Source organism: Hydra vulgaris, chromosome 03 (genome assembly GCF_038396675.1).
Source record: "Hydra vulgaris chromosome 03, alternate assembly HydraT2T_AEP".
Classification (NCBI taxonomy): domain Eukaryota; kingdom Metazoa; phylum Cnidaria; class Hydrozoa; order Anthoathecata; family Hydridae; genus Hydra; species Hydra vulgaris.
Genome location: NC_088922.1, coordinates 62,516,599 through 62,528,009, shown reverse-complemented (window position 1 = coordinate 62,528,009; position 11,411 = coordinate 62,516,599). Strand labels below are relative to the sequence as shown.

At 27.6% G+C, this 11,411-nt stretch overlaps 1 protein-coding gene across 1 annotated transcript in view; it reads left to right on the top strand.

Annotated features, from left to right (window-relative positions):
* The first annotated feature begins 5,200 nt into the window (after positions 1–5,200).
* Positions 5,201–11,411, top strand: part of LOC100214111 (fibroblast growth factor receptor 1-A) — a 36,593-nt gene continuing 30,382 nt past the window's right edge. Inside the window, exon 1 of the mRNA XM_065793942.1 lies at positions 5,201–5,257. The gene's annotated coding sequence lies outside the window, so the exon portion shown is untranslated. The remainder of the gene's footprint in view (positions 5,258–11,411) is intronic.

Sequence of the window (11,411 nt, the reverse complement as noted above, 5' to 3'; positions counted from 1 at the left end):
AGTCCTTTGTAGTCGCAAAAAAATATTTTGAAATTGTTTTGGAAATTTTATTGACTGCATCACTTCAAACATGGCAAATATTTAAAAATCATTTTAAAAAAATGCCTTACAGTTAAACCATTATCTAACACTAGATGGGAATATAAAGTGGACAGCGTTGTAACGTGTGAAACAAAAGCATATCATTATCAAACAGGTAATAGTTATGATGGATTGATTGAAACTTCCAAAACTGCAAATGATTCAGATTGCCTGACGGAAATCATTTTTCCTACAAAAGCGAAATGTCGTTTTTTTAGTTACTTAGTATTTAGTGTAACATTTTATTGCAAGTGAATATATCAAGTAACATTTTATTGCATGTTATGTCGTAGTTTTTTCAAATCAAAACTAATTGAGACACATGTACGCTCAATAATGTCAAAGTAGATTTTTAGAGTAACACAACTTCCATTGAAAATGATATTGGCTTTGTACTCGACTATTCAGCATTAATAAACAAACAAAATTTTTATTAATTTAATAAAAATAAAACATAGAACTAAAAAATAAAACAACCTACTTGACACATTTTCCAGGCTAACGTCATTGATGGGTAGTGCATTAACGGGGTTCATGATCCTCTTAAGCATATGCGCCACTTAAGTATATGTCCCAAAAACAAATTTGCTCTGCGATATATAAGACAACCAAAATTTAAATCAAATATTGGCTAATCTTGCGTTTTTATGGAATAAAATAATTGAAAAACTTTGATTTTATTTGTGAATGGTGTTATTATTATTCCTTTAAAAGAAAATGAAAAAAAACATTTTTACGATTGATGACATTTCATTAATTTCTTAAATATTTGGTTTTAATCACTTTTTAAAGTACTATAAAGTAAAAAAAACAACAACAAAAACAAGCAAAGCAAGAAGGCTTGATTAAGTTCTATTGATAGATGTGTTACAACCAAGTTATAACGGTAACTATCTGTATATATTCCGTATCTACCATCATTCCTCTCGGAACCAAGTTACAACAGTAACTATTCGTATCTATTCCGTAAATAACGCCATTCTCTAAAAGTTTATGTGCAAAAACAGTCATGAAACATTTACATTTGTTTACTTGTGCACCATTTGTATCAAAAATCAATGGGGTAAATGTTCCATGTTGAACCTTTGGGACACTTTCCAAACATTTACGTTCCTTTGCCTCTTTTTGTTTATGGAATATCTATTTTGTTGGTTGGTATTTGAAAGACTTAGAGTTTACATGTGTTACTAATATCAAAAAATGGAGTTTCTTCTTTTCTACAAATCCCTTTTCCTTTTATATTTAATTTGCCTTTATTGCTTTTATTAGCAGTTTTTAGATAAAATTGTTCATTAGTAAAAAGTATTAAATGCGGCTCCGTTTGAACTTCCGTACACACTTTATTTAAAGAGAACTCATTGACGATATTGTAAACATGAAAGCAAGAAAAGTGAAATTCATATAAAAAATAAATGAAAGTCGTAATATTCAGAAGCTTACTCGGAACATTGAGACAAAATAAATACTTGGTACATTGAGGCAAAAAACGTAAATAACTTGTAGCTACTGTAATACCATGAGCAGTTCTCAGATAATGATATTAATTAATAAATTATTAATAATAATTTTTTTTCTTTAACTTGAAGTTGTAAAACTTAAAATATTTAATAGTTTTTTAAAACATAAAAAAAGATTTTTTTTTAAAAACGATTTGGTAAAACTTTGGTTCTGAAATAAAAATGTCATATCGATCCTGAATAAAAAATTAAAAAAATTTCTTCCAAGTCATTGATATAGTGACATTGATATATCTTATATCATATATGGATAAAATAACCAACTTGTAATTCTGCCTTGGGCCGTCAACCCAGTCGGCACGCGTCGTCTGGGGGACGTTCGCTGGACGTCTCTCGGACGTCCAGACGCCCATAAGATGTCCAGCGTAAGTCCCCGGACAACGTTTGCCCACTGGGAAATGTCTAAATCCAGGTCTGACTAACGTATATAACTCATTTTTAAACATTTCTTTGAATTAAATACCTTGTGAAGAATCGCTTTGTGCATAATGTGCATAAATCTGCCAAATTGATATTAAAAACCAAATATTAAGAAGACTAAGATTACTTAAGGTTATTGGATGAGAAAAGTGATAAAAAATTGCAACTCAAATCAATGTAATAATAACGAAAACGTATGTTGAAGATGGATCTACGTAATGTGATAATGTAGCGAATACAGACAATTCATAAGATTTTGTAGTCAAAGAAGTGAAAGAAACAGTTAAAAACCTCGGAAATGAAAAAAAATTTCTTTAATCCATTTTAGATTTCAATATGGTAACTTCTAAACGATGTTATATATTTACTAGCCTGATATTAGAGTAAGTCGATAAACCTTAGAATTTCATAACGAAAACATTAGAGAATGTCAATAAATTTTTGAATTTCATGCGGATACATTGCAGTAGGTCAAGAAACTTTAGAATCTCATGATGAAAATGCTAGAGCAAGTTGATTAACTTTTAGAATTTCATGACAAAAAGCTGCAGTTAAAGCTATTTATTAAAAACTGCATCGGTTTCTTTTTATAAGACTTTGTTTAGGAATATTATCAACTCAATTGGGAAATTTGTATAATATGCCATTTGTATATCAAGTTAAGAAAATAACTATTTTTGTACGAAAGCAAGGTTATGGTCAGACAACTTTGTTCCGCGATATCTTGGTATAAACGCAATCAGCAGACAACAAATATTAGATGGTTACACAAATGGCAACAGTTGTCCAATCTGAGTCGATGCTGAGAAATCTAAAGTTTTTGAATTTCAAAAATCTTTTAATTTTATACACAAGTACAAAAATCTCTTGAAATCTCTTATGATTTTGGTGGCTGCTGATATAATTGTAGCTACTGATGTAATTTTTTAATAGAATAAAGCTGATCTTTTAAATATATAATTATAACTACTAATCAAAAAAAAATTTAAAATAAAAAAAAAAGGTTAACGATTTTCCACTAAAGGAAACTATATCAATCAAAAGCGAGCAAAAGATGAAAGCAGAAACTACTTATTCCGACAAAGAAAATGGAGGAGAACTTTACAATGAAAAAAGAGTTTAAGTTTACCAAGTTTTACAATGAAAAAAGAGTTTAAGTTTACCAAGAACATAGAGAAACGTGATGTATTAGTTTTTCTTTATTATTATTAACAAATGATAGATTTATAAAAGACAATAAAACTCTATATAAATATACCAATCAAGCTAATTAAAAATACCAATCAAGCTATTAATGATTGTAGAATAGAAATGGTATTATACATGAAAACCTAGATCGCGTATTTTTCATATATGTGCTCACTTAACAAGCGTCATATGGTACCTTGGCGTCGCAAGACATGATCCAAACTTAGTTAAAAAGAGAATCTGTTTTTATCATGAATATATAAATGAATAAAACTCCTGAAAAAAATCGAATATTTTGTAGGTTAACTTTTCTTTTTTTTTTTTATATATATATAAAATGCATATACTAACTGTTTTACATTTTAAGTATATAAGTTTTATATATAAGTTTGTTTGACTTTAAGAACTCCCGCAAACCCTTTATAATCCATGACTATTCAATACTTTCTTTTTGCATTGCGATTTAAATTAATTTAGGAAAATTAGTGTTTTGAGAAGAATTAATAAAGCTTAATGATACAGAGATAACTGTTTTAAAAGATTCAAGGTCATCATTTGTAAAGAGGTGCTTTTTATAAACTCGTTTGTAATTTATAACTAATTTTTCATCAATAAATGATCAAATATGTTATTTTTAGTTATGCCTTTTTTTTTAAATCATTTATTAAGAATATTGAAAAAAATATCATTAATTAAGCAAGCAGATGATTTAGTGATTCAAGTCGGTTTGCTAATCAAAGGAACCGCTCCATTTGCAAACAAGCCATTGTAAAACTTTTTAATGCTATAGGTGGCGTGGTATTGAAAACAAACTAAATTCAGATCTCTCAATAAGTAAACAAATTTCTCTCCATGGTTATCCTTTAAAATAACGGTTTCACATAAAAATAATAAAGTTTTTACTTTCACCTGAAAGTTGGTGGTAACAAAAACTTAGAGCAATAATTTTTATTATTTTATTTTTTCAACATCAGAAGTGTTCATGTCATGCCTGGTAAAATGTTAAAACCTATATTTAACATAAATAAGAACTCCTCCGCTTTTTTTTTCTCGTACTTTTGAAATGGTTTTATAAAATTACATTAAAATTTCATACAAATTGCATATAGTTTACAAGTTTCTTCACCAAGATTACAGATTTCTACAAAAAAAAAATTTATTCAACTGTTACAGGCTGATGAACAGCTATAGTTTGCCTCGAAACCAAAATGTTTAAGGGTCGATGCCGCTTTGACCATATTTATGATATAGATGAGAACGGTGTAAACTTCCAAGTCAAATGCTCTTCGAACGGTGCTCTGCAACGAGACCGTGATGTTTTCTTAAAGCACCTTAATAACTAAAATTAAAGATAAAAAATTGGTCATTAATTAATTTAACTTCTTTAATTTTACAGCCATAAAAGTAATTCTATTTGTTTTGCACAAAAGTTATTCAGTAGTTTGTAGGAAAGTTATTCAGATCATCACAGTTTTATCGTCTAATTGATAATAAAACGATAATACCGTCTAATAAAAAAGCGATGTTTTAATTAAATCTGAATTTTTAGGATCCAGCAACTCTTTTCTATATATACTTACCAATAGTTTTAAATATTTTCTACAAAATCGAGTGTTCAATGTTCTTAAAAGAAAAGAGCAATAATAAACTGGCAGAAAATAATTTTATCAAATATATATATATATATATATATATATATATATATATATATATATATATATATATATATATATATATATATATATATATATTCATATATATGTAAGTATATAGCGCTTTCAGGAACAATTTCGCTTACATTGATTTTTGAAAATAAAAATAAATTTAAAACATTTGGGTTTTGTAATGTTTTTTAAATCTGTTTTTTAAACAAACATGCTCTAGACTTCAGTCTTAAAATTTCATCTTAGCACTAAGAACAGTCAAGTAAGAACAAACAAAGCATAGTTAAATAAATAATTGGTCGATCGGTATAGATTGAATAAAATCAGTATAGATTAGAATAAAATAAGTTTCACATGTAAGTTTATTTTAGGAAACAACAAAGAAAGGTAATTTTATTTTATTTTGTTTATTTAACATCACACAAAAATTTAACATTGTTTTTTAAACGACGGAATGTTATGTATGTTATTTGCGTACTTTTTAAAAAAAAGTTGTCATACTAAAATAAAAAAATTACTCTAGTATTAAAAACTATTGTTCAAGTTAGTCTCTTATTTAGTGTGCATTTGATATATATGTATATATCTTATTGATATATACATATATATCAAATAAAAGTACCGTTGTTTACACGCAAAAAAAGAAAATAAAATAAAGAAAAAATAAAAAGATGTCATTTTATTTTTTTATTTGATAAAAATATAGTGGGGGATTCATCATAGGGCTTAAAGGGCGAGAAGTCAACTAGCGCCCCCTAAAATATAAGTTTTTCATTACAAAACTCTCCGTTTAATTTAAACAGAAATAGAAAATTAGGCAACAACAAACCGTCATTTATATACTTGCTTTATAAGTTAGACCGCATTTATGAACAAAACAGAGACTTTTTGTTTCAAAAAAATATCTTTTATAGTCATAATGCACTCAGTCAATGCATTTTTAACATAGTTCGGTGAATCTTTAACATAGTTGTATTTTTTCGGTGTATTTTTAACATAATTCGGTGTACACTATATATAACTACTGTGACTGTAAAATGACGGATGTTCATAAAACTATAATCACTTTGTAAACAATAAACGCCTATTTTTTTCAAAGGAGGAAAACACAAAGTTATAAATTAACTGGTATCAACATTGCACAACAATTTAGATATGTCTGTATGCGTTAAAATGTACGGCAGAAACCCGTGAATCATGCCCTCTTCCCAACCTGACACCTACTCGCGCTGGCCCTACTTTTGAAGATGTGTATGCATCAATATCTCCAGCAACGACGACTGATCTACAAATGAAAGACGTATATCTATTCTTAATTAATAAAGTGATAATACCATATTATTCTAAATAATACTCTACAAAATCAACTTGACCTTTTTTTTTACATTTGCTTATGATGAGAGAAGTTTCAGTAGACTAAAGATTATCAATTATCTGTAATCAACAATGATAAAAGAATGTGTTTCTGAGTTGACATTAATTTTAATTGAACGTGAGCTTTTTGAGAGCATTGACTTTGAATTGTCAATAAATTATTTTGCTACAACCCAGCAGGTGTAGACGTCCTTAAGACGTCTATACAACGTCTTATAAACGTTACAAGTCCGTAGGCGTCTTTAAAACGTCCAAAAGTGTTCTGTACCCGCTGGAAGTAAGCAAAATTCTTTTTTGATGCCTTCAGGAATTAAGTTAATTCTCAATCTACAATTGTCAATTTTTAAAAAAAGTCCTTTATATCTTGACATTTTTTAGAAAAAAAGTGGAGGGCTACATGTCCCCATAACCCCCCTGGTGGGTTATGGGGACATGTGGCCCTTAATTTTGACTTAACAGGAATTCGCTTTAGTCAAACATTCATCAAACCATTTTCCTTGATTACTTGAAGGTTCCAATTATCGGGGATTAACTGCATGACTAGTGTAAATATATTTTTAAATAAGATTATTCCATAAAATTTTTAGGTATTTTGATAGAAACATTACTTGGAACCATTATATTGATAATATGAGCATTTAGATTTCTAAAAGAATAGGAATTTTATATAAGGTGCGAATCTACCTTGATAAGAAAAGATTAATTCAATTTTATTATTTATTATTACACAGTTATTTAGGTTAAGCTAACATTCAGGAGAAGTACAGAAAAAGTTGCAACAGTTCTATTGTCGTCAGAAATGTACATTGGGGTCATCCATAAACTACTTCACGCTTTAAGGGGGGGGGGGGGAGGGTTAAGTATTAGTGATTTTGAGACAACTCGTACGCAAACTTTTACTAAAGTGTTACAGTATTATGTTACAGTATTACGTATTACAGTATATTGTTACAGTATTACAGTATATTGTATTACATATAGTATATTGTATTATATACATATAGTATTATATACATATAGTATTATATACATATAGTATATTGTATTATATACATATAGTATATTGTATTATATACATATAGTATATAGTATATTGTATACATACAGTATATTGTATTACAGTATATTGTTACAGTATTACAGTATATTGTTACAGTACTAAAGTGTTACATGTTACGAGGGAGGGGGAGGGGTCTAAAACGGTCAAAGATAGGGTGACGTAGTTTGTGGACGACCCCAATCCCTATGATAAGTTTTGCGAATAGTTTCAGTCACTCAAAACATTATTTTATTGGAGAGTTCTATATATATACGAGCTAAATGTGTTTAATGTCTTGTATATATGTGGAAAAATAACTTATTCCTATCCGTCTTTAAAGATCTGAAACCTATCAAAATATTTGCTTCTAAACTCGAAAAATACGTTTTGAGAAATAATTATTATTTAAATGAACCTTTTTGTCGCACAAATTTTAATCAATTTTGTATTGCCTATCGGGCACCATACCTTTGAAATAAAATTATTTTGTCAAATTTTGATTTTGTTTTACCTTCGTCTTTTTATTTTTTATTTTTTTAAAAACTAAAAAATCTCATTCTTTCATTAGATAATATATTTAGTTATTATTAATAGTGTTATTTAATAGATGTATCTTTGTTTATTTCAACTTTTTATTTACTTTTAGGTTTATATTTAGTTTGTTATTACTTATTTTGATTTTACAATTTTTTAAGGCTCGTTTAAGAGGTTCTGACGACAAGATCTCAGATACCTCGTTTGTATTTGTTTATATACCATAAAATTGCCTAAGTTCGGTCACTTAAGCTTTGAACGTTTATTTATCACCCATAAATAAAAAATTTTCTAATTTTTTTTTCTGAAACATACAGAAAATTATATTAATAATTGATATTGTAAAAATAAATAATTAAAAATAAAAACTTGTACTCAATATTTAATTTAAAATGAAAACATTTTTAAATATTATTTTATTATAAAATTATGAAATAAATTCAGGTAACACCTGTAAATAAGGAGGGCGTCGCCCCGGGCTAAAAAAAAAGTCTTTTGGGGCACCAAAGAAAACAAGAAAGGCTTTTTAAATATAAGTAGTAGTATTTTTAATTTTCATTGTAATTAGTCAACTATTTTATTACTTTGGCCATTATCACATTTGCTACGCCACTGGGTAATAAAATTTAAAATTAATTTTTCAATTAATTTAAAACGGTATTTTCAATTAACAAAAAAACATTACATTGCTTTAAATGAGCTTTGTATGTTTATTGGCAATTCTTGCACGTATCGTTGATCATAGTAGAATAGCAAGATCCACACAACCAATTGTCACAGGGTTCGCAATGCATCCATATTTGTCTTTGAGCTGTATCAAAATGTATTTTATATCAAAAAAAAATGTCACAAGCTTGATATTTGGTAACTCAAAGAGCCGTCAGTTAATTTTGAAATCATGAACAAATTTTTTTATTCAAGTAAAATACCATGGTGTTTATCCATTATAAAAATATAAAATTTCGTATAACACTTATCAACATTTCACAATATTACTACTAATTGTCAACCTACTTAAAAATATTATTTGAGAAAAAAAAGTTTCTAAAATTTAAGTTTTCCATGCTTTTTTTATATTTTTTCTTAAATGACCGAAGTTACATGGTGACCGAATTTAGGCGATTTTACCGAATCTCAAATTATAAAAAAGTTAGTTTTTTCCCTATTTCTAATACATAAACAGGGTTTTAAAAAGAAGATGTCACACGCCTAAAAATATTCGTTGGGAGATTTAGGTTAACTATTTGTTATATGACCTCAATTTATGAATAAATGCAATAAAGTATTCATTGTCATCACAAAATAGTTTATGTTATGCTGATATTTACAGAAATCACCACGCGTTTAACCTTTATATAAATCATATTTAAACAATTAAAGCTTGTTATGCAGACAAAATCATTCTGCAATATTTTTTAACTCATTTACTGGATTATTTGTAACCATTAAAAATACGCTCATACTGCCATGTTTGATAGCACGGTTGCAAAAAAAAGCATCCTTATAATAAAATATAGCACGAATATTGTTAAAAAACCAAATACAAAAATTTGGGTAAAAAAATTTTACATCGTTGATTAAAAAATTGCATGCATGTATGTAAAATATTAATAAATAATAATAATTTTTGAAACTTTTTAGTATTAAGAGATAATAAGAGAATATTATAAATTCTAAAACTTATATTGGAATTTTTTATCGGATAATAATTTTATCATCAAATAATATTAATTATTGGAATGATAAATAAACACTAAGAGGAAATAAAACAAAAAATGCGTTAAATAAATTTCAAAAGCATATAAAATATAATTTTCAATTATGACCATTAAGGATATATTATTAAATAATATAATAATAGAAACTTTAAGAATATAACATTAAGGAAAATTTAAGAAAATTCACTTCACATACTCGATTATGGGGGTAAGGGGGCAAAGGGTTTGTGATTTTGTGATGATTGGGGGAAGGGGTTTTTTCGAACTTGTGACGCAACAATTGATGAGACTTTTTTTTAAATCTAGAAAAACCTTTCTTTTGATTAAAAGAGTGCCTAGCCAAGCATAAACCCTCAATCAGCGTCTCTACTGCTATTTCTATTAAAGTCACTTGATGTATGTACACTCCGTGATGATGTATGTACACTCCGTGATGATGTATGTACACTCCGTGATGATGTATGTACACTCCGTGATGGTGTATGTACACTCCGCTGCGCGTGCGCTAAACCAATCAATGATCTAGCCATGAATATATGACTATATGATCAATAAAAAAATACAAACCTGAAGAGTAGAGAACCTTTATTGACGCTTCAAAGCTAAGTTTTAATACTGTGTTAACACATTATTAATACAATATGCAGCTTATTTTTGACTGTATTTGATGGCTGTTCTTTGAAGATTTAAAAGTAATTACCATCTTGCTGGAAACCTAATTGGTTTCCAGCAAGATGATAATTACTTTTAAATCTTCAAAGAACACAAAATTTTGAAGCTTTCTCTGTGAATAGAATAGTAGAGCACAGTCTGAGCACAATAAAAAAATCATATGTCCCTCCCGAAAATAACTGGATTCAGGAAAAAAAAAGTGTGCAGCATTTCCCATAAATGAACACCAAGAAGGTTTATTTACAACCATTACATATAAAATTGGATTGATATGGAATTTTGTAAAGGCGATAAACAAAAATTTTCTGGCTTTCAAGTACTTCTAAAGAGAAATTTCTAAGGCTGAGTAAGGCCAAAATAAATAAATATATGTTCATAGATAAATGAAATTCTGAAATATAACATTTATAACAAATCCAACGGGTCTCGAGTTTTACTCATGTTGTCATATTTTCTGATGAACTGTTGTGCAGTTAGTAATAAACATTATCAACGTTTCCATAAGAACGTGGTGAGAGATGTAGAGAGTAAGATGTAAAGTATAAGTAATTTTTTTTTATTTCAAAACATAGGAAAAGCATTTTTATCAATATTTTTAATACAAAATATTTCTATTGAAACAATTATTTCAATCAACCTCATAATTTGCCGTTAAAAAATAAGAAAATAAAGTTATTACACGGCCTAATATTTAAAAGTTTATAAAAAATAAAATAAAAATTCATTATTTTTATATACCATACTATTAAAAAAAAAGTTTCTCTGCGACATGATTGTAAAATATTTGCAAAAGTTTAATTTTACCCTGTTTTACTGTATTTTATTTTTTGGTTGTTTTAAACTAATAACTTCATGCTTTTACTTAAACATATACATGCATTATGTTAATGCAATATTCATGTACAAACTATGTTATTTGTCATTTGCTTTTTTTTTTGTCTATTAGGATATTTTTATAACAAAAAAGGACGCATTTTAAGTAATTTTTTCAACAGATTTGTATCCGACAATCACAATAGGAGCTTAATTAGATTTTAACCTATAAGCTATGAAATAATTAGCAGCATTGATGACGTCGATACATTTTACGTTAATGTGTGAGTATTAAATAAATAATCAGGGATTATAGTTAGGGTTCGTGGATGTATTATGTTGGCGACTGCTTTCTATAAAAAATATATAATAAGAGCATTGATTAATCGCA